We start from the raw sequence: 20,762 nt of genomic DNA on the forward strand, positions 1-20,762 counted from the left end.
AAATGGTGAATGCCAAAGAACTGAACTATGGTGCTTGAGAAGATTCTTGAGAGTCCCTAATACAACAAGGAGATCAAACCAGTCAATCTGAAAGGAAATCAGCCTCTGACCCCTGCTGTCTCAGGTGAGGCATCAACTGAGGGCCTCCAGGTGGAAAGAACTCCACTGCAAAAATGCCTAACCATGGCAGCTCCAAGCAAACAGTTTGTAGCCCCACCTGAGCTTTCTGAGAAGCTCAGAAAGGCTGATGGCTTTGTGTACCCTGGGTCTCCTGATACATGCGTTGCATTCTCCCCAGCAGCGTTGGAAGCCAATGAAGGGGCATTCTGGGCCCTGGAGAAGGTGGATGGCTCAGTGATCCACTGGGGCCATCACTTACCAAGTAAGACTGGAAAGGACAGAACAGGCATATGTGGCAGAGACCTGGTGACTGGGTGTGGGACAAAAGGGAACCAGCTCTCCATAAAGTACCTGACTCAAACTCCCTTGGAGGAGAAGCCCAGTGATAAGTTCATCTGAGATGGGATGAAGAGAGTCTATTTCATTACCCCTTATAGTTCCTCCGAGTGAGGAGGTGGTGGAGTTGGTGGGTCATCATAAACTCTTCCGTGGCCTAGACTATCTCCCAGTCACTTTCTTCGGGGCTGCCTCTGCCCAGCTTCAGCCATCTAGTTTTGGAAGAAATTGACAATCATGTGTGCTGCTGGGTCAGGGCCACAGACCATGTAACCCAATCATAGGACCCCATGGCCCTGCCAGGATGGCTGATCTAGGACTGTATATGCAATCTGAGGTGGGTCATTCAGAGAACACCCTTGAACTCTGATGTCTTCAGTATTTTCTTTCCTTTTTCAAGATGCAATTGGGATTTAAAACCCTAGGGCAGGTATCTTAGACTCCCTCACTAGGTGTAGAAGCATTAAGGAAGAAAGTTTTCAGGGTAAGACCATCAAAGAGGAATGAAAGAGTGAGGGTGTGAAATAGAGAACTGATGACTTGATTTCTTGGGTCCAGTCACTGAGATCTTTGTATTTGCTCTGAGTCTTGTGTCCTGGATTTCCAGAATCATTTCAGCGAGTCTCCCCTTTCCTTGAAGTCAGTTGGGGGTGGGCTCCTCTCAACTGTGATTCAGACGTTGATCTAGATCCTTCCCGATCATTGAACACCTCCAAGACACAAACAGAGGCACCTGTTTGTTTCAGCACCATTACGAGTGAAACCCTTTATTTTTTAATGAGAATAGGGTGTGCAGACCACCAAATACAGTTCACCAGCATCCTGGGCAGGAGAACCCTAAGTGTGATTTAGTGTTTGCTAAGAGTGGCCTTACTGATTCCTGAACCACTCCAAGAAATTATACTGCCTGTGCCAGGCCAATCCTGTCATTTCCTCAATCAAAGATCAAGAAATACTGACTCAGAAAGATGTCACCCAGAATCCAGTTCTCTCTAGATGTCCTCACTGTGTTCTCTTCAAAAGTGGTATAGCAGTGGCCTCCAGAATCCCGGGGGAGTCAGAGACACACACCAATTAGCCTTAGCCCTTAATTCGACTCCAACAAATATTGACACTCAGCATAGTTCTTGGTTTTATTTCCCTCTGTTGGTAAGTATCAAGGAATTCTCTCATTAGCAGTATGTATGAGAGTTCATCCACAACCAAAAGGGCCAAACATGAGGTAGGCATGAGGAAGGGTGTGGGGGATGGGAGGACTGGGAGTTGGGGATACAGAGGAATGATAAACAAACTCCTACTGTAGAGCATAAGGAAATATATTAAATATCCAGTCATAAACCATATGAAAAAGAATATATATTTCTGTATGTGTATAACTGAGTCACATTGCTCTGTAGTAGAACATAATGCAACTGAAGATCAGCTATACTTCAATAAAATTTTAAGAAATAAAAAAAGTGTCCACAGTTCTCCTCTCTCCCTATCTCTTTCCTTCTGTCTCCTGCTCTTTGTTTTCTCTGAAGAGAATGCTGGTTCTCATCCCGTGTCCCCACAATCCGTACTTTATGTAAGAAAAAAACTGTATTTTGTATGAGAGTATAGCTGATTAACAATATTCTGAGTTTCAGGTGGACAGTAAAGGGACTCAACCATATGTATTTATGTATCCTGGTCCCAGAAATACCCCTCCCATCCAGCTGGTCATATAAGTAACCGAAGTTCCCCATGCTACACAATAATTTGTTGTTGGTTATCCGTCTTAAATAGAGCAGTGCCCACAACACATTCTTGAAGATTTAACTTAGGAACTCTGGGAAGACTCCTTCGGCCCACACCCACCATCTTTGGCCACTCGAGGCTTGGTTGGGTAATGTATTCTGGTTCCCCATCCCCACCGGTCAATCTGTAGCTCTCATCACCCCAAGTAAGTCCCCAGTGCCCCAGTGCAGAGCACCTTGGGATGCCATTTCCATGGAATCCAGTGCAGTTTTGCCTAGAACCAAGCCACCCTCCATATGGCTCCATGAGTTTACAGTTTTAGAATTCCTGAAATTCCCTCCCTTCCTCAAACTCTTCTTTGAGCCCATCAGCCAGCTCTAAACTCCCCTAGGGAGCTGACATGAAGCATATACCCTGTGTCAGGGCTGAGCAGTCACTGTGCACCCTTTATTTACATTAGCATCCAGCCTCCCCACAGAGGGGTCGGGTAGCCTGACTCAAAAGGGGGCACCCGGCCAGAGTTAGGGGAAGATGCATCGGAGAACTTGGGTGAGCATGTAATTTATCATCCAAACCAGGAAAACTGCGAAAACTGAAGGAAGACTGTTAATCCTTATGGTGGAACAGCACACTGGGACTGTCCCCAGCTATTCTCCTTGTCACATGACTTAATTCAAGGACTGCTAGAGCTGACTTTCCATGTTCATCCATCTGAGGGTTCAGATTGAACTAAAGCTCTTTGAACACTGAGGACCTGAGTGTTCCTCTCTCCTTGCGGCTCCCACCATGCCAGAATGGCGTGGTGTCTCCACATTTATTTCAGGATGATCAGTGTCCCAGATGGCCCTTTACTCTCACGTGGTTCATCTTGTGGGAGGCTCCGGCCAGCCCCAGGCCTCAGCAGCATGTGCAATAGTGTGAGTTGGCCTGCAGAGGGCGTCCTCCTCCCAGCCACAGCCCAGGGGTCCCTGCAAGTTACTATTTGAGAACCACCTTTCAGGCTTCTCTCCTCAACTTGAGAATGTAGTCTTGAGCTGAGACTGGGTAGTTGACACCATTGATGGTGAAGATAATAGAGGACAGTGTATTGACTGCAAAACAAGAAATGCAGTGCTATTAGAGAGAGAAGGAGAGAGGTTGGCCCTGGAGATCCTTGTCGTGTGTGGAGACTGAGAGTGACCCTGGCGCATGACCCTTAACCTTGGAACTCCGTGGCGTGGAACCGATGAGCTTCTGGATGTTATTGACCAGTCTTCTTGGGCCAAGGATCAGTGATGTCCTGGTATCCACAAGGGCCTCACAGCCGCCGAACAAGCAATAACCTTTCTTTTCATGTAGATCCTGAGAGACAATGTGACAAAGCAGGCATCAAGGTCACTCTGAGTCTCCCCAGAGCTGCCCCATTCCTGACTGTCTTCTAAACAGCCCTTTGTCTCCTGCCCTCTTTTCCTTTGCTCCTGACAGGGCATCATCCTTGACATTCTTGAATACAGTACTTGAATACACCAGGCTCTTTTGCACCTTGACACAAGCTGGTCTTCCTTTCTAGAGGACCCCCTCCCCTTTGACTAGCAAATTTCTTCTCATCTTCCAGATTCCAGCTTAATTGTCATGGTTTCAGGGAAGTCTTTCCCTGGGTGTTGATCAGTCTCCTTTGACAGTCTCTGTAGACACTTCCTCATGTCTAGCATGTACCCAAATCATAGTTCACCATGTGTGTGTCTCATTTCCTGTGCATCTGCCTTCTTAGATGTGACAGCAGGTTTTATTCTCACTGCCTCCCGAAAGTGCCTGGCACACAGTGGATGCCCAAGGCTTGTCTGTTTCGTGAGTGAAAGAAGACTGTGAAAATCAGTTCAGTTCAGTCGCTCAGTCGTGTCCGACTCTTTGCGACCCCATGATTCGCAGCACACCAGGCCTCCCTGTTCATCACCATCTCCTGGAGTTCACTCAGACTCATGTCCATCGAATCCGTGATGCCATCCAGCCATCTCATCCTCGGTCATCCCTTTCTCCTACTTCCCCAAATCCCTCCCAGCATCAGAGTCTTTTCCAATGAGTCAACTCTTCGCATGAGGTCGCCAAAGTACTGGAGTTTCAGCTTTAGCATCATTCCCTCCAAAGAAATCCCAGGGCTGATCTCCTTCAGAATGGACTGGTTGGATCTCCTTGCAGTCCAAGGGACTCTCAAGAGTCTTCTCCAATACCACAGTTCAAAAGCATCAATTCTTTGGCGCTCAGCTTTCTTCACAGTCCAAATCTCACATCCATACATGACAACAGGAAAAACCATAGCCTTGACTAGACGGACCTTAGTCTGCAAAGTAATGTCTCTGCTTTTGAATATGCTATCTAGGTTGGTCATAACTTTTCTTCCAAGGGGTAAGTGTCTTTTAATTTCATGCTGCAGTCACCATTTGCAGTGATTTTGGAGCCCCCCCCCCAACAAAAAAAATAAAGTCTGACACTGTTTCCACTGTTTCCCCATCATTTCCTATGAAGTGAGGGGACCAGATGCCATGATCTTCGTTTACTGAATGTTGAGCTTTAGGCCAACTTTTCACTCTCCTCTTTCACTTTCATCAAGAGGGTTTTTAGCTCCTCTTCACTTTCTGACATAAAGGTGGTGTCATCTGCATATCTGAGGTTATTGATATTTCTCCCGGCAATCTTGATTCCAGCCTGTGTTTCTTCCAGTCCAGCGTTTCTCATGATGTACTCTGCATATAAGTTAAATAAGCAGGGTGATAATATACTGCCTTGACTTACACCTTTTCCTATTTGGAACTAGTCTGTTGTTCCACGTCCAGTTCTAATTGTGATTCCTGGCCTGCACACAGGTTTCTCAAGAGGCAGGTCAAGTGGTCTGGTATTCCCATCTCTCTCAGAATTTTCCACAGTTTATTGTGATCCACACAGTCAAAGGCTTTGGCATAGTCAATAAAGCAGAAATAGATGTTTTTCTGGAACTCTCTTGCTTTTTCCATGATCCAGCGGATGTTGGCAATTTGATCTCTGGTTCCTCTGCCTTTTCTAAAACCAGCTTGAACATCAGGGAGTTCACGGTTCACGTATTGCTGAAGTCTGGCTTGGAGAACTTTGAGCATTACTTTACTAGCATGTGAGATGAGTGCAATTGTGTGGTAGTTTGAGTATTCTTTGGCCTTGCCTTTCTTCGGGATTGGAATGAAAACTGACCTTTTCCGGTCCTGTGGCCACTGCTGAGTTTTCCAAATTTGCTGGCATATTCAGTACAGCACTTTCACAGAATCATTTTTCAGGATTTGAAATAGCGCTACTGGGATTCCATCACCTCCACTACCTTTATTCGTAGTGATGCTTTCTAAGGCCCACTTGACTTCACATTCCAGAATGTCCGGCTCTAGATTAGTGATCACATCATCATGATTATCTGGGTCATGAAGATCTTTTGTGTACAGTTCTTCCATGTATTCTTGCCACCTCTTCTTAATATCTTCTGCTTCTGTTAGGTCCATACCATTTCTGTCCTTTATTGAGCCCATCTTTGCATAAAATGTTCCCTTGCTATCTCCAATTTTCTTGAAGAGATCTCCAGTCTTTTCCATTCTGTTCTTTTCCTCGATTTCTTTGCATTGATCACTGAAGAAGGCTTTCTTATCTCTTCTTGCTATTCTTTCTAACTCTGCATTCAGATGCTTATATCTTTCCTTTTCTCCTTTGCTTTTTGCCTCTCTCCTTTTCATAGCTATTTGTAAGGCCTCCCCAGACAGCCATTTTGCTTTTCTGCATTTCTTTTACATGGGGATATTCTTGATCCCTGTCTCCTGTACAATGTCACGAACCTCATTCTATAGTTCATCAGGCACTCTATCTATCAGATCTAGACCCTTAAATCTATTCTCACTTCCACTGTATAATCATAAGGGATTTGATTTAGGTCATACCTGAATGGCCTAGCAGTTTTCCCTACTTTCTTCAATTTCAATCTGAATTTGGCAATAAGGAGTTCATGATCTAAGCCACAGCCAGCTCCTGGTCTTCTTTTTGTTGACTGTATAAAGCTTCTCCATCTTTGGCTGCAAAGAATATAATCAATCTGATTTCAGTGTTGACCATCTGGTGAGGTCCATGTGTAGAGTCTTCTCTTGTGTTGTTGGAAGAGGGTGTTTGCTATGACCAGTGCATTCTCTTGGCAAAACTCTATTAGTCTTTGCCCTGCTTCATTCTGCATTCCAAGGCCAAATTTGCCTGTTACTTCAGGTGTTTCTTGACGTCCTACTTTTGCATTCCAGTCCCCTATAATGAAAAGGACATCTTTTTTGGGTGTTAGTTCTAAAAGTTCTTGTAGGTCTTCATAAAACCGTTCAACTTCAGCTTCTTCAGCATTCCTGGTTGGGGCATAGATTTGGATAACTGTGATATTGAATGGTTTGCCTTGGAGACGAACAGAGATCATTCTGTCATTTTTGAGATTGCATCCAAGTACTGCATTTCAGACTCTTTTGTTGACCATGATGGCTACTCCATTTCTTTTGAGGGATTCCTGCCCACAGTAGTAGATGTAATGGTCATCTGAGTTAAATTTACCCATTGCAGTCCATTTTAGTTCACTGATTCCTAGAATGTCGACGTTCACTCTTGCCATCTCTTGTTTGACCACTTCCAATTTGCCTTGATTCATGGACCTGACATTCCAGGTTCCTAGGCAATATTGCTCTTTACAGCATCGGATCTTGCTTCTATCACCAGTCACATGCACACCTGGGTATTTTTATGCTTTGGCTCCATCCCTTCATTCTTTCTGGAGTTATTTCTCCACTGATCTCCAGTAGCATATTGGGCACCTAATGACCTGGGGAGTTCCTCTTTTGGTATCCTATCATTTTGCCTTTTCCTACTGTTCATGGGGTTCTCAAGGAAAGAATACTGAAGTGGCCTGCCATTCTCTTCTCCAGTGGACCACAGTCTGTCATGCCTCTCCACCATGACCCGCCTGTCTTGGGTTGCCCCACAGGCATGGCTTGGTTTCATTGAGTTAGGCAAGGTTGTGGTCCTAGTGTGATTAGATTGACTAGTTTTCTGTGAGTATGGTTTTAGTGTGTCTGCCCTCTGATGCCCTCTTGCAACACTTACCATCGTACTTGGGTTTCTCTTACCTTGGTGTGAGGTATCTCTTCACGGCTGCTCCAGCAAAGCACAGCCACTGTTCCTTACCTTGGATGAGGGGTATCTCCTTACCGCCCCCGTTCCTGACCTTCAACGTGGGATAGCTCCTCTAGGCCCTCCTGTGCAGGCGCAGCCACCACTCCTCTGGTTGCTCCTCCCGGCCGTCTACGACCCGGCTCACTAAGCACAGGAGGCTGCGAGCCAGCTCACTAAGCGCAGGAGCCAGCCGAGAGTAGCTACCCCACGTCCGAGGTCAGGGGCAGTGGCCTAGAGTGCTGGGCTACGACAGTGCAGGGACGGCCGATAGAAGCTCCCCTGCGTCCAAGGTCAGTGGTGGTGGCTGGGAGGAGCTACCCCGCATCTGAGGTTAGCTGCGGCGGCCTGGAGGAGACACCCCACATCCAAGGTTGGGGGTGGTGGCCCAGAGAAGCTACCCCACGTCCGAGGTCAGGGTTGGTGGCTGAGAGGAGCTACCCTGTGTCTGAGGTCAGTGGCGGTCAGGAGGAGACATCCCGTGTCCGAGGTCAGGGCGGTGGCCAGGAGGAGCTACACCGCATCCAAGGCCAGTGGCGGCTGGGAGGAGACACCCCACGTCCGAGGTCGGGGCGGCCAGGAGAAGCCACCTCGTGCCCGAGGCCAGGGGCTGTGACCTTGAGGAGCCACCCCGAGCCCTAGGCCAGGGCCGGCGACGGCGGGAGGAACATTATCTCTCAAAATTCTTCTTTATCAAGTGTTCTATAATTTTCTAAAACTGAAAGCATCTTAAGGCTAATTTGGAGAAAGGGATTGTCCATCTCAGACTTACTTGCTCAAGTAGAAGGCAAAAACAGGCTCAGAAATGGCACCTTGATTCTTCAGCTTGTCAAAGATGGGGATGGCTCCAGAGAAGGATTCGTTGGGGTAGTTCAAGCCCAAGATGCCATCATAAGCTCTGCCCTCAAACCCGTATTCCACCACACTTAGACCGAATAGTTGGTCAGTACTTACAAGGTCCCCAGTCTGTGGGAGAGAAGAGTGTTCCCACTTACAGATACGTGAAGTGGGGCTAGGACTGGACTAGGGTGTATTGCCATTAGATCCTCAAAGAGGAATTGAGGCTGGGCTGTGTCTTTGATGGACCTCAGATGGTTAGACTCAACTGGAAGGGGAATTTGGGTTCCATTTGTGAGAGGTTGTGAATTTTAAAACATCTGCCCGTCTGAAAAACACCACCTGAGTGAGTCAAATTGGCCTTGTGTCTTCTGTACAGGTGGGGCAACCAAGTCAGGTCAGGACCCATTGCTGCCCCTTTTTGGACAAAATAGGTCGAGAGCAAGGTATCCTTCACTGGCATCACTGTGACCTAATGACAGGAATGGACTGCATTCTCTGTAAAGTACTGTGGATTCTGCATCTGTCCAGGAAGACAGAAGCCAAAAACAGTCTTGCTTGCAGGGATCTAGGAAACTACTGCCTGAGAAATTTACTTTTTGGGATATGTGTGTATTTGTGTGAGTGTGTATGAGACAGAAAGAGAGAGAGGGTCACTACTCAGGTACTTTGGAGAGGCAGGTCATAGGTTTTATTAGACTCTCAAAGTTCCCCTAGAGTGAGAACTCATTTATCAGGCCCCTTGACATCTCTGGCCTCCAGTGTCCCACTATGGGTACCTGAAGCCCTTGACTGCCCCCAGGGTCCCCAGATCAGATTTTTTTTGTTGCTAAACACCTTACAGCAACTTCAGTCCTGAAAAGCCAACCCAGCTCCACCGTTTACCACATGTGTGACCTCAGCAACGCCCTTGCTGTCTGCACCTCAGTTTCCTCATATGTCTCATGAGCTAACCAGACCACCTGCTGTGTGGGGTTGTTGCAGGATTAAACCAATTACTACCTGAAATTGCCTGGAACAGTCTGTGAATATAAAAGTGGTTGCTTTTTCCCCCTCTTCTCACTCCCAGCAAAATGAGCCTTGAACTGCTCATGGGCAGAGGAACTGTAAGTCCACATCTTAAGCCACCCTCTCGGTTAGCTAATCTGTTTGCTCATGTGTCACCATGGGCACTGCCTCCCCAGGGACAGGATCCTGTGTGTAAGATGGCCAATATCTATGGGAATTAGGTTTGGAAGGGTCCTGACAGATGGCCCTGCATCTGTTTTGCAAGCAAGGGTCACTCCATAACCAGTCCTGACTCAGCTTCTCTTTAAAAGTTACCTGCACGGTGTCATAAGCAAGAAATCCCTTCATGTTCCCAGATCCATAGGTGATACTGAAGGTCTTTTGGGTAGACCAGATGGTCGGAGACTTGTAATGTCTGAAGCTAACTTGTGTAGCTGCAGACAAAAGAGATGAGTGTCATCAGGTGCCAAGGGTGGAAACAGGGTGGCAGGGCAAGTGAAGGATGGTCCAGGTATGGGGTCTATACTCACAACAGACTGGACTGGGGCAAAAAAGGGAGGGCACCCACAAGTCAGATGAGCTTGTGTCAAAGATAACCTGGAATTCCTGAAGGGGTGCTCCAATGGTGACTTTACCCATGTAGAGAATCTACATGGAGAAGGAGGGAGTGGATTAGTGCAGAACTGGCTATCCTCTGTTCCCACACTGCTGGGAACAGTATTGGGTGTCACATATCTCTTGGGATCACTTTCTAACCACTGTGCAGCTCACAGCCTTTGAACACAGAGGTGCTTGCATTTGATATTTTTTTTTTTCCTGTGCAACACTGTATGCAGGATATCGATTCTATGACCAGGCGTTGAAGTGGTACAACCTGCATTCGAAGCACAGAGGCAAACTCTAGCCCCATTGGACACCCGGGGAAGTCCTGGTTCATTTATTTGAGAAATTCTGTAGTCTCCTCAAACCCAGCCTTAGCACCGCCTTTTCCAGGAGGTCCTTCTTGATCAACCCCAGCCACTACCTCTAAACTCAGACCACATCCAATGAACAACACACAAGTGACCCTTTCATTTTACATGTATTTACTCTTTCCCTATCTCTCAGCTTGGCATGGGCATTCTTGAAGACAAAATAAGCCCTTTTTCTAATCTAAAAATGTGAGCACTGTGTTAGATTCTGATGACCTTCCACGGAATACAGGTTCAGTAACTTTTTACTGCTGTGGTTCTTGCATCTGTGGAAACTGAATTCGTCTGCCTGGTTATTCACAATTGCATTGCAGTTGGTTCTACCTTCTGATCAGAGATGGTTCACTCTTCATCTGTAACTAGTTGACTGCCTTAGTTCAGAAGGAACTGCTGCTGCTGCTGCAGCTGCTGCTGCTAAGTCGCTTCAGTGGTGTCCCATTCTGTGTAACCCCATAGACAACAGCCCACCAGACTCCACCATCCCTGGGATTATCCAGGCAAGAACACTGGAGTGCATTGCAATTTCCTTCTCCAATTCAGGAAAGTGAAAAGTGAAAGTGAAGTAGCTCAGTTGTGTCATCTCTTAGCGATCCCATGGACTGCAGCCTACCAGGCCTCTCCGACCTTGGGTTTTTCCAGGCAAGAGGACTGAAGTGGGTTGCCATTGCCTTCTGCTCAGAAGGAACAATCTCCCTTAAACTAATGACACATCTTTGACAAAGAAATGGATGTTTACCTGCCACTTGGTAATTTCTGGGCCCAGTCACCAAGATAAGATTTGAGGTTGATAGTGTGTTCTCCTCTGTGTGGGGCCCATTTGGCCCAGTGTTTCTGCCTCCTGCAGGAGCCCCAGCTCCAACATCCCACGTGGCATCTCCAGATGAGCCCCAGTGCAAGGCTAGAGCACCAGGGGGCACGGCGGAGCACCATCCTCCCGAAACATTCACATTCATGATGTTCCTCAGGGGGTGAATAGTTATATTTGAGCCACAAGAAGAAATCTGAGACAGTCTGTAAGCATGTTCCTTAAGGAAATTGTACAGCATTTTTTTTCCCCCCACTGGAGGAATTTCTCATGGTCTTCACTTTCCTTAGAAGTATTCTTTCACCAAACATTTTATAAAGAAAACATTACATTTAGCTGTCAATGTAGATATAATTGTCATTGTAATGGCACTGTGTATTTTCTAATCATTTTTATGAGTTACCTTATTATAAGAATTTTATGCATATTCCAAGGCAAAGAAATAGGTTTGAATAAAGATTCTATTCTATAATGTTGGGTAAGCCATATAAGCATGAGGGGTTTCAGTCTCCGCTTCAGTAAAATGGTGGAATGTAATGATGCAAACCCTCCAAATAGAATATCTTGGGGATAAGTGAAGTGATGGATATAATGTACCTGATAAATAGGAAGTCTCAACAATGACAGTCATTAGCATTGCTGTTGCCATCCCACAGTATCCTTTTCATAGAAGCTCAGGAAAAGAGGTAGGAAGGGGAATTCCTATTCTCTTTTACAAGGGAGGAATTTGAAATGCAACAGGTTTGTGAATTGGCTGTGGTCACACTGCTCGTCAGATATAAAACAGTGAATACATAGCTCTCCCAATTTTTCTCCAAGTTGAAAGAGAAGAGAGAGTTGAAAGAAGAATCCAGGAGATAGGGAACAAGTTCAGGAAATGTAGAAAATAAAAAGAAAAGTTAAAAGAAAACACCACAGAGAGAAATCCACTCACAGAAACTTCCAAAGGGATGGAGAGACAAATGATAGTGATACAGAGATGCAGACATAGACATATACACACTGAAGTAGAGAGGGAACAAAGAGGACATACTAAGTAAAAGGTAGAAAACTGCTATTCCACAGGACCACACCTACATCTGCATTCATTGTGCACTGAACAATTGCAAGGAGTTCCAATTTCAATAGGTTATGACATGACTGGCCCCCAGAGTTGTGCAACTATGCAAATCTACACCAAGACCCTTGGGACCCACAGTTCGTATATCAAGATACTTATCGAGAAGTAAGGGTTGAACTTTAAAATTGTCAAGGAAATATTCCATTTTGTTCTAAACCTGATGAGTAGAAGAATAATCAGATGAAAAGAAAAATCACAGAAAGGAAGATGATGTGGCTTACAATCTCCATAATTAAATGATTCTGCAGTCTGAGAAGCCCACCAGCCCAAGGAGCACAAACCACTTCATGTTTCTTTCCTGGCTCCAAGTACTCAGGAAAGATCAGGTTCTTAGCATGTAGTGGTGACCAGGAGCTTAGTTATACATGCTCTGGCTTGCCCTAGTTTAGCTCTTTAGGCCAATAATAGGTCTGAAAAAAACACAAAGATCTCGATAAAATCTTTATCGTCATCAGTGTCTGTGGCAAGTAGACTTTGAAGCTTCTCAGAATACAGAGAATTGAACTGTAACCTCTTTCTTGAAGCTTGGCTGGAAAATCAAGCTGATCTGCATGGACACCTAAGAAGATGGAGAACCTTGCCTACTTGGAGGAAAAAAAAAAAAAAACTACTGCTAAGTACATCATAAAAATAGATACTAAGGGCCAAGCTTGACATTCGTCATTTCATGTCATCTTCCTAGCCACTTCATGGGATATGCATTGCTGTCTTCACTGGATAGGAGATAATAGGAGGATAAGTTGTCAAATGGCGGGACTTCAGGGACAGCCCAGGGACATACAACTGGCTTTAGGTAGTGGGTCTAATGGCAGACATCAGGGGCACCTATGGTGCAAGCCTGTATCAAAGATTAGGGCAGAGCAGTACTTCAATTGCACGGTTTCAGTATTGGAAGAAATGCCATATGTATCCCCAAGATATTTTATAGCATCCAACAAATGTACAAGGAAGAACTGTGTGCTAGGTTCTGGGTTAAAGGCTTCAAAGTCAAAGTTGATGAAGACAAAAGTAGTCTTTATCTTAAGAGAGCTAGCAGTTTAGTTCTCACAAAGGCATGGCCCCTGGAGGTAAGAGATATGACACTAGGACGAGGTGGCCATGTTGAACCCTGGGCCTTACCACTGGGAGCAGCCTGTCCTCCACTTCACCCATGCTGGAAAGCAGGCCAATTGGCCATGCTTTCAAGAGAACAGGAAGTTTGGATATTTATGTTCAATCTATTGATTTCAGTGTTAGCAACTACCCCCCCCCCCCCCCAGGAAAATGGGAACAAAATCTCCACAGCAATGTGCTGGAATCAGCCTTCAGTCTCTGCAGGTTTTTATTTCTCGCCTGGAGTTGGGAGTGTAGTGGGGACAGAGAGGAATTTAATTCATGTCGGTTGATTTAAAAAAAGAATGCACACTGAAAATGTGTGTTTCCTTTCTATTTATAAAGAAAGATCATCAGGGACATACAAACCAACAAAATTTAACTGCTGAAGATAAATGGATATATTTCTGATATAATTTCCCCATAGGGTCTATGTCATCAAAAATTTTTTCTGCCAAACCAAACATTAAAAAAAAAAAAAAAAAAAGTTTGCAATGTCTTCCCAGTCAAAGAAGACAAAACTACTGTGGCAGCCAAAGTAAACACAATCATGTTTAATGACTCATCCAGTACTCCCAGGGCCTATTTCTGCATGAGATCTATCCATGCCTGTCTCTTGAATACAATAGGAGCCTCTCCTGTTGCCAGGTGTGTTTAGATGGGGCACTATGACTTAATCCTCATTTTTGCATGTTGTTTAAATTCAATTATGGTGGTTATATCTCAACAGGGGGAACATGACATCACTGACAAGTGACACACATATATGCCCTTTAAACTATGGTGTTGGAAAAGACTGTTAAGAGTCCCTTTGACTGCGATGAGATCAAACCAGTCCATCCTAAATAAAATCAGTCCTGAATATTCACTGGCAGGATTGATGCTGAAGCTGAAGCTCCAATTATTTGCCCACCTGATGGGAAGAATTGACACACTGGAAAACACCCTGATGTTAGGAAAGAAGGAAGGCAGAAAGAGAAGGGGAAGACAGGATGAGATGGTTGGGTGGCATTACCAAAACGATGGTATGAGCTTGAGTAAGCTCTGGGAGTTGGTGATGGATAGGGAAGCCTGGCATGCTGCAGTCCATGGCGTTGCAAAGAGACCGACATAACTGAAGGACTAAACTGAACTGAGCAAATTGAGAACAGAGACTGATAAGCCTAATTGCATCAAGTTGGTGACTAGCTGTCCATAACAACACATAACTTAAGAGGCTTTAAAATTTAGAATTATGACTACATTCAGAGTGGAATATCTACTAACAAAAAACAAAAATACTACCCATCTAAAACAAAACAAAGAATAACAGAAAAGAAATCTGAAAACATATTCAACAACTTATAGTTCCTCATAACTTCTGTTATTGTGACACAGAATCATATGCATGTTAACAGGTAAAAGCAAGACAATAATTAAAACTAATGTTCTGAAGTAAGCCTTTCAGTGGCTAGAAGACGTTCACACATAACATGAAGTTTAATTCAAATTATGCTGTCTTAAATCTTCAACTTAAAGCATAAGTTTGTACCAACTAATTATGTTCATTTTTAATTTGTTTTTAAGGAAAATATTTACTTCCTCCTTTAACAACTGTAAAGCCTAGAAGGAGTGACAACTTAATAACAGTGACTATTCGTAGCTTCTAAATACATTTTCCATCAGACAATGCATGGATTCTTAAAGAGATGGCTGACTTCAGGACTGGGTAAAGAAATGCACAAAATAATCTTGAGAATCATGATCGACCAGAAACCTAAGGCACTTTGAAGCCCAGTGGGGACTGGACAGAAAGTTTAGGAATCCAAATGAAAATGCCAAACATCTACCGGTATGTTGGGCAGAATGATGTTTCTGCTTCTCAACACACATTACTATTTTTCTCATAGCTTTCCTGCCAAGAAGCAAATGTCCTCTGATTTCATGGCTGTAGGCAGCATCCACAGTGATTTTAGAGGCTAAGATGAAGAAATCTGTCACTGCTTCCACCTTTTCTCCTATTTGCCATGAAGGATGGGGCTGGATCCCATGATCTTAGTTTTTTTTTAATATTTAATTTTAAGCTGGCTTAATGTGTCCAAATGTTAATAGGCAACATCTAATTTTCACTGTGATAGATTATTAGGGCACCAACTAACCATTCTGAGCACTGAGAAAGGAAAATAATCATCAATATTTATGCTATTTTAAAAAAAGTTTACCTATTTATTAGATCACATCATCCATATGTTTTTTTTTTTAAATATAAATTTATTTATTTTAATTCGAGGTTAATTACTTTAAATATTGTATTGGTGTTGCCATACATCAACATGAGTCTGCCACAGGTATACAACATTCCCAATCCTGAATCTCCCTCCCTCCTCCCTCCCTGTACCATCCCTCTGGGTCGTCCCAGTGCACCAGCCCCAAGCATCCAGCATCATTCATTAAACCTGGATTGATGATTCATTTCATATACGATATTATACATGATTCAATTCCATTCTCCCTAGTCATCCCACCCACTCCCTCTCCCACTGAGTCCAAAAGACTGTTCTATACATCTGTGTCTCTTTGCTGTCTCACATACAGGGTTAGCATTACAATCTTTCTAAATTCCATATATATGCATTAGTATACTGTATTGTTGTTTTTCTTTCTGGCTTACTTCACTATTTATAATAGGCTCCAGTTTCATCCACCTCATTAGAACTGATTCAAATGTATTCTTTTTAATGGCTGAATAATACTCCATTGTGTATATGTACCACAGCTTTCTTATCCATTTGTCTGCTGATGGACATCTAGGTTGCTTCCATGTCCTGGCTATTATAAACAGTGCTGAGATGGACATTGTAGTACACATGACTCTTTCAATTCTGGTTTCCTTGGTGTGTATGCCCAGCAGTGGGATTGCTGGGTGTTATGGCAGTTCTAGTTCCAGGTTTTTAAGGAATCTCCACACTGTTCTCCACAGTGGCTGTACTAGATTGCATTGCCACCAACAGTGTAACAGGGTTCCCTTTTCTCCACTCCCTCTCCAGCATTTATTGCTTGTAGACATTTGGATCACAGCCATTCTGACTGATGTGAAATGGTACCTCATTGTGTTTTTGATTTGCATTTCTCTGATAAGGAGTGATGTTGAGCATCTTTCCATGTGTTTGTTAGGCATCTGTATGTCTTCTTTGGAGAAATGTCTATTTAGTTCTTTGGCCCATTTTTTGATTGGGTCGTTTATTTTTCTGGAATTGAGCTACAGGAGTTGCTTGCATATTTTTGAGATTAGTTGTTTGTCAGTTGCTTCATTTGCTATTATTTTCTCCCAAACTGAAGGCTGTCCTTTCACCTTGCTTATAATTTCCTTTGTTGTGCAGAAGCTTTTAAGTTTAATTAGGTCCCATTTGTTTATTTTTGTTTTATTTTCAATATTCTGGGGGGGGGTGGGTTTTGGAGGATCTTGCTGTGATTTATGTCTGAGAGTGTTTTGCCTATGTTCTCCTCTATGAGTTTAATACTTTCTGGTCTTATGTTTAGATCTTTAATCAATTTTGAGTTTATTTTTGTATATGGTGTTATAAGGAGTTCTAGTTTCATTCTTTTACAAATGATTGACCACTTTTCCCAGCACCACTTGTTAAAGAGATTGTCTTTAATCTGTTGTATATTCTTGCTTCCTTTGTCAAAGATAAGGTGTCCATAGGTGCGTGGATTTATCTCTGTGCCTTCTATTTTGTTCCATTGATCTATATTTCTGTCTTTGTGCCAGTACCATACTGTCTTGATGACTGTGGCTTTGTAGCAGAGCCTGAAGTCAGGCAGGTTGACTCCTCCAGTTCCATTCTTCTTTCTCAAGATTGATTTGGCTATTCAACGTTTTTTGTATTTCCATACCAGTTGTGAAATTATTTGTTCTAGCTCTGTGAAAAATACCGTTGATATCTTGATAGGGATTGCATTGAATCTATAGATTGCTTTGGGTAGTATATACATTTTCACTATATTGATTCTTCTGATCCATGAACATGGTATATTTCTCCATCTATTAGTGTCCTCTGATTTTTTTCACCAGTGTTTTATAGTTACATATGTCTTTAGTTTCTTTAGGTAGTTATATTCCTAAGTATTTTATGCTTTTCGTTGCAATGGTGAATGGAATTGTTTCCTTAATTTCTCTTTCTATTTTTCATTATTAGTGTATAGGAATTCAAGGGATTATTTATGCTATTTTTGTTTCTATTAAGCATATGTTATGTAACTACAAACAGTTCCAGGAAAACAACCTAGACTGTCCCTTCTGTGGTTGATGAGAGAGTGATGGAGAGCTGCTCTAATACAGATGAAGCCTCACTCACTGGCCTGCAGCTCATCTCCTGCTGTAGAGGTCTGGTTCTAATAGACCAAGGACTGGTACTGGTCCTGACCCACTGTGTTGGTATCGTGGACACCTGCTCTAAACCCAATAGTGGGACATCTGTAAGACAAGCCATCCTGCTTCCGCCCTGTTTCTGAACAAATAAATGGCATTAAAATTGAGAGAGGAACAGCTATTTAGTTTTAAAGGAGGACAACCAAGTCCAACATATGACTACATTCTTTCAATAAACTCTGAAAACTGCTTTTTGAGAATGAGGGAAATTTGTACAGGGACTGGATATTAGATGTTAATTTTATTGGGAACAAATGAGCTTTTTTTTTTTCACATCCTATCATTTTACCCCATATACTCATTATGTATATTTTGTGAAATGTTCATCTTGTCCCTAAAACACTTCAGGAAAAATGAATAAGGAGTAAAAGAGACAATGAAATGAGGGTCTGTCTTCATTTAAAAACAGAACTGCATAGCTGCTATGGATTGAATTGTGTCCACCCTTGATTCCCAATGTGATGGTATTAGGAAGAAGGGCCTTTGAAAGTTCCGCAAGTTGACATGGGGTTTTGATGGTGGTCCCTGGTGAAGGAGTATCCTCTCCCTATTTTTCTCTCTTATTCTCCCTCTTCCTCCTTCCCTTCCCTCACTACAAATGAGAACATAGCAAGAAGAGAAAGACCTGATGCAAGTCAAGAATGTCTTCACCGGGAACTCAATTGTCCACCACCTTGATATTGCAGAGTTACTGCTCTATGACAACCTGTGGGACTAAGAGATTAGTTTTGTAGTTATTGATGCTTAATGACGAAATATAGGGTTCATGACACTCTTCTTTTTTATATTTGTAATGTTTGAAATAGTTCTGTAATAAAAAGTTTGTAGAATGAAGTTTCTGTTTTAGCGATACCCTGAGGGGCCCAAGCTAGCAGATTCAGGCAGGTCCCCAATGAGTGAGTGTTTGGAGGACCACATTCTCCTTACTCCAACTCTTCCCTTGTCATCTGAAAACCATCCCCCTTCATACCTGACAACCTTACCTCCAACCCTATCTACATCTCCACACCCCTGCTAAGCTACTGAGTCATCTAGTTGGAGACCTAGATGATTCAGGACAGGGTCTGGAGGGAGAAGGAATGCAGGTATCTTTAGAAAGAAGGATCTGGGCAGAACCCCCCTTGGTTTTACCTTCTTTATTGCCATCTGCAGGTGAGGAATAGGGCCTGGGTAGAGAGGAAGCCACAAGTGAGACTGCATGGATGTTTGCAAGAGAAAAGAGGAGGAATTCACAACCCAATAACCAGGAGGTAGACAGCTTGCACAGGACCCAGGAGGGAAGGAAGAAGCACTGGGAAAAGAATAGTGCCTACCTGAGGATCAGACCTCCCTGAGTCTTCCTGTTAAACTTGGAGGTTGTGTCCTTCCTACTTTAATTTCTTCTCCAGATATGGAGGGGCTAGAGCTGTACTCACTGATAATGAGCCAAAGGGAGAGGGACAGCCTCCCACAGGAGACCATGGATTCCACTCTAACTGTGGGCATCATCCCAAGCCAGAGAGCAAATGGAAGGTCATCCAAAAGATGACCAACTTTAAATAGTATTTAAAATACTGGAGAATTTGTCTAAGAGTCCTGGCATATCTTGTTCCCAGTGTTTTTTAGGAGAGATGATTCGTTAGCCTAATTTGGGTTCTACTGAGGATTCTACAAGCTTCCACATTGGTAACTTCTGACTTATAACTACCTGATCTCATCCCACAGAACCCAAATGATGTTAAGTTCCAGTGGGCAATGCCTCTAAGGTCCTCAGTGTCACAGCAGCTGCGTGCCAAGTGGTCTACCACTCTCAGTCCTGAGCCAAGAACCCATGAATATCACCAGACAGTTACAGCACTCTGTCCACCAGAAGCAGCCTCAGCAACCTCACTGACACCCACCTCTGAGCCTCTTGTCCACTGATTGGCACTGAGCTTCAGTGTGGAACAAGTATTCTGGAGCAAGTCCAGTCTCTCTCATCCAAGAGATGGGAAACTGAACCCTGGGGTGTATGATTCACCTTAAGGCTGCAGGTACGTTAGTGAAGACTTGGGATCCAGGAACTCTGGTTCCCAGGCTAGGAGCCTTCCAGGAAGGGAAAGATGAGAGAAAGCTCAATTGCATCCACTGCTGGGTAGCTCTCAGATGTCTACAAGCACCAGAGTGGAAATTTCTTTCCAGTTACCCCTGAAGTCTTGTTCCCATTTTATCAGCAGACCTGCCTCCATGTAGTAGCAGGAAAGCAATATTCAGGGCTGTTTCTTTTGGGTTCCTTTCTTCTCTTAAGAAAAAGTACATGGAAGTAGAGTCATTGGTGGTGCTCCTGGTACCTGATGCTCTTGGTGATAACCAGTTTTTGGACACTTCCCTGAGTCCAGAGCATATTCAGCCTCGTGATAGCCCCAGGTTCTCTCTTCTTGGGAAGGCTGATATGCCTCATTGCTGCTAACTCACAACTGAAGCATGGGATGAGGTCATGGTGGTTTACCTGTAAGCCAAGTTCCAAGCATGGAAGGAAGGTTGGCAGTGGAAAGGTAGCCATTTATTAAGCTTGGTTATCTTGGTCCTTAGCAGGGTCTACTTCCCACATCTACAATGATTTTCTCTCAGCATTTGCATGGCCAGGTCCTTCTCAACATTTACCATCATCTCAAATGAGTCTCTCTCAGGCTTGCTTTCCCTGGCCACTCCACTCTCACAAGCACAGACCATGATCGAAAAAGTGCCTATAGACACTTCCCTCCATGAAAACAATAATTATAGTTACCAAAGTGGAAATGTGGGAGAGAGATGAATTGAGAGTTTGAGATTAATATATGTATACTATTTTATTTAATTGATAATCAACAAATACCTACTGTAAAACACAGGAATTATGCCCAGTTGTCTTTAATAACCTATATGGGAAAGTAATCTAAGAAAGAATGGATACATGTGTCTGTATAAGGGAATTAATTTGTCATACAACTAATATGCATACAATACTGTAAATTAACTCTACTCCTATATAAATTAAATGCTGAATTTTGAAAAATGTTTATGTCTAGAAACTCATGGAGTTCTTTAAACTCACAGGATTCCAGATATGATGCTGGAGATAGCAGAGAGGGTGCATAAATCGAGACATTGTCTGAGGTTGCATTTTCCTGAGCTTTGGTGTCATTTGCTTCTAGTGTCGCCTTT

General features: G+C 43.6%; 1 pseudogene; it reads right to left on the minus strand.

Annotated features, from left to right (window-relative positions):
• Nucleotides 1-1,390: 1,390 nt before the first annotated feature.
• On the minus strand, nucleotides 1,391-20,291 carry LOC101105291 (pregnancy-associated glycoprotein 1-like; annotated as a pseudogene).
• Between the last annotated feature and the right edge of the window lie 471 nt (nucleotides 20,292-20,762).

Source organism: Ovis aries, chromosome 21 (genome assembly GCF_016772045.2).
Source record: "Ovis aries strain OAR_USU_Benz2616 breed Rambouillet chromosome 21, ARS-UI_Ramb_v3.0, whole genome shotgun sequence".
Taxonomy (NCBI): Eukaryota; Metazoa; Chordata; class Mammalia; order Artiodactyla; family Bovidae; genus Ovis; species Ovis aries.